Genomic DNA, 6,147 nt, shown 5'->3' on the forward strand with positions numbered 1-6,147 from the left:
AAAATAAATAAATAAATTAAAAAAAAAAAAAAAAAAGGGATCACATACCCTGATCAGGTAGGATTTATTCCAGGGATGCAGGGATATTTCAATATCTGCATATCAATCAGTGTGATACACCACATAACAAATTGAATAATAAAAACCATATAATCATCTCAACAGATGCAGAAAAAACTTCTGACAAAATTTAACATCCATTTATGGTAAAAACTCTCAACAAAGTGGATAGAGAGGGAACCTACCTCAACATAATAAAGGCCATATATGACAAACCCACAGCAAAAATCATACTCAATGGTGAAAAGCTGAAAGCATTTCCTCTAAGATCAGGAACAAGACAAGGATGTCCACTCTCATCACTCTTATTGAACACAGTATTGGAAGTCCTAGCCATGGCAATGTGGACAAAAAAAGAAATAAGAGGAATCCAAATTGGAAAGAAAGAAGTAAAACTGTCACTGTTTGCAGATGCCAGGATACTATATATAGAAAATCCTAAAAATGAATCAAAAAATCATTAGAACTAGTAAATGAATTCAGTGAAGTTGCAGGATACAAAATTAATGTACAAAATCTGTTGTGTTTCCGTACACTAAGAATGAACTATCAGAGAGAGAAATTAATAAAACAATCCCATTTACAATAGCATCAAAAAGAATAAAATATCTAGGAATAAATTTAACCGAGGAGGTAAAAGACCTGAACTTGGAAAACTATAAGACACTGATGAAATTGAAGATGATACAAACAAGTGGAAAAATATACCATGTTCATAGATCAAAAGAATTAATATCGTTAAAATGACCATACTACCCAAGGCAATCTACAGATTTCCTGCCATTCCCATCAAAACAGCAATGGCATTTTTCACAGAATTAGAACAAATAATTCTAAAATTTGTATGGAAACTCAAAAGACCCCAAATAGACAAAACAAGCTTGAGAAAGAAGAAAAAAGCTTGAGTTATTATGCTCCCTGATTTCATACTTCTAAGCTACAGTAGTCAAAACAATATGGTACTGGCACAAAAACAGAAACATAGATCAATGGAAAAGAATAGAGAGCCCAGAAATAAACCTACACACATATGGTCAATTAATCTATGACAAAGGAAGCAAGAATATGCAACGGGGAAAATAAAGCCTCTTTGATAAACGGTGTTGGGTAAACTGGACAACTACATGAAAAAGAGTCAAACTGGACTGCTTTCTCATACCATGTACAAAAATAAACTCAAAATGGATTAAGGACTTAAATATGAGGCCTGAAACCATAAGATTCCTAGAAGAAAACAAAGGCAGTTCACTCTTTGACACTGGCCTTAGCAATATTTTTTTGAATCTGTCTCTCCAGACAAGGGAAACAAAAGCAAAAATAAAAAACAAATGGGGGACTTCCCTGGTGGCGCAGTGGTTAAGAATCCGCCTGCTAACGCAGGGGACACGGGTTCGAGCCCTGGTCTGGGAAGATCCCACATGCCGCGGAGCAACTAAGCCTGTGCACCACAACTACTGAGCCTGCTCTCTAGAGCCCACGGGCCACAACTACTGAGCCCGTGTGCCACAACTACTGAAGCCTGCGCACCTAGAGCCTGTGCTCCATAACAAGAGAAACCACCGCAATGAGAAGCCTGCACACCACAACAAAGAATAGCCCCTGCTCGCTGCAACAAGAGAAAGCCCGTGCGCAGCAACAAAGACCCAACGCAGCCAAAAATAAATAAATAAATAAATCTTTAAAAAACAAAAACAAATGGGACTACTCTAACTAAAAAGCTTTTGCACAGCATGGGAACTACCAATCAAATGAAAAGGCTGCCTACTGAATCAGAGAAGATATTTGCAAATGATATACCTCATAATAGGTTAATATCCGAAATATACAAAGGACTCATAAAACTCAATATCAAAAAACAAATAACCTAATTAAAAAATGGGCAGAGGACGTGAATAGACATTTTTCCAAAGAAGACACACCCTTGGCCAACAGATACATGGAAAGATTCTCAACAGCACTAATCATCAGAGAAATGCAAATCAAACCACAATGATATATCACCTTACACCTGTCAGAATAGCCATCATCAAAAAGTCTACAAATCACAAATGCTGGAGAGGGTATGGAGAAAGGGAGCCCTCCTACACAGTTGGTGAGAATGTAAATTGGTGCAGCCACTATGGAGAACAGTATGGAGGCTTCTCAAAAAAACTAAAGATAGAACTGCCATACCATCCAGAAAATCCACTTCTTGGTATCATTCTGAAGAAAAACTAAAACACTGATTCAAAATGATATATGCACACCTCTATTCATTACAGCATTATTTACAACAGTCAAGATATGGAAGCATCCTAAGTGCCCAGCAACAGATGAATGGATAAAGAAGATGTGAGATAGATATATATATATATATATATATATATATATACACACACACACACACACACACACACACAACATGGAATACTACTCAGCCATAAAAATAAGGAAGTCTTGCCATTTGTGAAAACACGGATGGACCTAGAAGGTATTATGCTAAGTGACATAAATCATATGGAGAAAAATAAATTCCGTATGATTTCACTAATATGTGGACTCTGAAAAACAAAACAAAGGAACAAACATAACAAAGAACAGACTCATAGATACAGAGAACAAATAGGTGGTCACCAGAGGGGAACAGGGTCGGGGGGTGAGTGAAATAGGTGAGGGAGTTAAGAGGGACAAACTTCCAGTTACAAAATAAATGAGTCCCAGAGATAAAGGTGAAATGTACAGTATGGGGAAAATTGTTAATTATATTGTAGTAACTTTGTATGGTGACAGATGGTAACTAGACATTGCAGGGATCCTTTTGTAATGCATAGAAATATCGAGTCACTGTATTGTGCACCTGGAAATAACAGAGTGATGTAGGTCAACTATACCTCAATTGAAAAAAAAAATAGGTAGACACTGGGAGGAAATGTGTCAAAACGCTAAAATAGTTATCTCTGGAGGGTGGGGATTATGGGAGATTGCAAATTTTTACGTTATGCTTTTATGTGCTTCTGGTAGTCCGCAGTGAACATGTATTGCTCGTAATGTGAAAACAAAGCAATAAATGTCATTAAAAATGAAATGAAAAAAACATATCTCTTAAATCCCTTCCAGATTAATTTAAGGCTCTTGAAAAATACCTTCAGGACTCCCCGACAGTACAAGGTCAGCAGCTGTGTCTTGCACAATACTATCAACCAGCCAGCAGAACAAAGGCAAGCAGCTAGTCAGGTATCTGTGCAATCCGGTAGCCACTGGTCACATATGGGTAACTAAATTTTCATTAAAATCAATTAAAATTTAGTTAAAAAAAAAAACTCAGTTCCTTAGCTAAGTTAACTACATTTCAAGTACTCAATGGCCACATATAATCAGCAGCTACCATACTGGACAGAGCAGATTATATGTAGAACACGCCTATCATTGCAGAAAATTCTACTGGGCAACACTGCTAAGCTTATTAAAAAGTTCTAGTTTCCTAAAGGACCAAAACCCAAATAGCTAAGAACCAGACATTTTTCATAAGATAACACCTGGAAAAGGGTGTTGAACATAATTCACCGTTTTAGTTGTACAAGCTACATGAGAAAAAAATAAGTCATTTTTAACACAGGAGGTAACCAGAGTCATGCCACAATACCATTTTGAAATCATTTTGCACATTGACCTTTTGATTCATTCACTTCTCTATATAAATCTTCTGGAATGGAATTTAAAATAATCCAGTGGGGTTTTTCCCCCCAAATTTAATATTATAGTGATAACCTCTTGTGGATATGTATTGAACAAAGTACATCTGAAATTACCTTTCCTTATTATTTTATTTTACAATGATAAATTTTTACATTTAAGGTGTTTCATTTTTTTTTTCACGTATTGTTCCTTATGTGTTCTTTGCAGAGAATTATCAAATATACAACTACCTACAATATATCTTCTTTGGTATTATTAAACATAGTTTAACTCAAAACAGGAATAATTTCAAATTGATGAATAAATTTTAGCAAAAAAGATATCTATTTAAAATTTTGTGTGTTTTCTTAAAATAAAACAAAATGCTGTTAAGACAATATCCTCCATGGGACCGTAGTTGAGGAAGAGATGCTAAGACATTTAAACACTGACACAGTAACACTACTTCAATAAAAATAATACTAGTCTTACTATTAGATGCAAAGAAAGTTTCAGCCCTGTGGCTTCCATCAATGGCTTACATGGGTTTTGCTCAAGGGTCAAGCTGGTGGATTGTTGCTAAAATACCAGAGCTGCAATAGGTCAGAGGAGCAGGAGGTATCCAGGAAGGATATCACACGACTGAGGACACATGATTAAGTTCAACTAAGAAACTAATTTTGTTTCCATTTTAACTAAAATCAGCTAAGCGAAAAAATCCCTTTATAAGCACATTGCGAAGAGAATGCCTACCCTTAAAAAAATAGCAACATGAGCAAAACGATGTGTCTACTGAAGAATACTGACAACCCTAAACCTCTCAGATTTCCTTGAAAGAATAATCTGGCGTGCTAATCACGGTGCATACACTGCATTTTGACCGCTGAGTGAACATTAACCAGTGTTACTTAGTTATTACCTGCAGATAAATGAAGTTTATTGCATGCCCCTCTGGTACATTTCAGAAAGCATGTGATCTAATTTCATTGTGGGTTGGCAATGTTTACTATCTTTAAGGAAGAATCTACCTCATTCTAAATCAATGAAGGAAAGGAAAAAAAATATCACCCTAGCACACACTAGACCCAGTTTTTTAAAATGCAAACCTGTTGGGTTAACAAGGCTCAAACTACTTTTGAATAATATTTAAATTAACTTAATATACTTTAGACTAAAGTAGTTTTCACATGTTTAAGCATATGCTGATATATTGTTAAACTATATTCATTTATTTTTGTTCTAGTACTTTTGTTTCATTGAATAGTACTTCTCCCTTAAATCTCTCGTAGTAATTTAAGCTTTTTCCTGTGAACCTCTCTCTCTGGAGACCTTTTGTTAGCATTTAGTACGTGCTGATCAATATTCCTTGCTCCACTTCACCTAAGATTCGGTTTTAGTTTCATGTTAATTTCCTCAAATCCCCTGGCAAGCTCCTCTGGTGTCTTGGCTAAAATTAGCAGTGCTTGAATCTACTTATTCTGAGCCTTGATTTTTTTTTTTTTTTTCTTTTCAATCAGGAGCACGTTTTGAAAATTCATCAGACACTCCCCTGCAAAGCTGCTCGGGTTTCCTTGAGTTGCGGTCGTCGCCGCGCCCGGGGCCGGGGCTGAAATTCCCTGGGCTCTGCACCCGCGCGGCCGCCTCCCCCACGCCGGCGCCCAGCCTGCACCCGCCTGATTGCCTCTGCGCCGGGCACCCGGCCAGCCTGGACTTCCTGCGGGACCCTTACCTGTGCACCTGCCGGAGGGGAGGGCGGGACTCCGGCACCCACGTTCCCGCGCTAGTCCGGGCGCCGTTCCTTACCGCCGAGACGGCGACCGACGCACCTGGCGGGGGGAGGAGGGGGGAGGGCTTAGCAAAGGAGACCCGGGACCTGCCCGGAGCGGCAGGTTGGAAAACACCTTCTTCCAGCTGCTGGGCAGCGCACGGTCATGTGACTCCATGTGAAGTCACCAGGCCCTCTGTCAATCAACCAGCAAACTAGAGAGGCTTTTGTGTATTTTAAGAGATGATTGCTTGGGGAACTCTGAGCGTGTCACCCTCTCCAGATGTCCCAGAGCTTGGTATGATTTGTACCGTTTATGGATAAAAGGACAAGGCATTTCACACAGTCGTTAAGAGATTATCTAAAGCTGAATTTTTTTTTCATGGAACGTCAAGAAATTCATCTGAACCACTAATGTCACTAATTATCTCTTGCGACATCACCAGATTTCACTTGTAATCACTAATCCTTTATAAACGCCCCCAGACCATTTATCTGTATATTTATTTGTTCTATTCTGAGGGCCGAGTGAGAACAGATCTTCTAGACGCTCAAGCCAGACTGCCCGTAACAGTCCCCAGGGGAGAGTTTCTGTCTTGTTTCGTTTTTTAAATACTAATACCTGCACCCCACACCAGACCAATTGAAATAGAATCTCTAGGGGTGTG

At 38.4% G+C, this 6,147-nt stretch overlaps 1 protein-coding gene across 1 annotated transcript in view; it reads right to left on the minus strand.

Annotated features, from left to right (window-relative positions):
• TMEM144 (transmembrane protein 144) overlaps positions 1 to 5,516 on the minus strand; it is a 46,818-nt gene extending 41,302 nt beyond the window's left edge. The window contains exon 1 of the mRNA XM_061191774.1: positions 5,444 to 5,516. The gene's annotated coding sequence lies outside the window, so the exon portion shown is untranslated. The remainder of the gene's footprint in view (positions 1 to 5,443) is intronic.
• Positions 5,517 to 6,147: the final 631 nt, after the last annotated feature.

This window comes from Eubalaena glacialis, chromosome 5, assembly GCF_028564815.1.
Source record: "Eubalaena glacialis isolate mEubGla1 chromosome 5, mEubGla1.1.hap2.+ XY, whole genome shotgun sequence".
NCBI classification, from domain to species: domain Eukaryota; kingdom Metazoa; phylum Chordata; class Mammalia; order Artiodactyla; family Balaenidae; genus Eubalaena; species Eubalaena glacialis.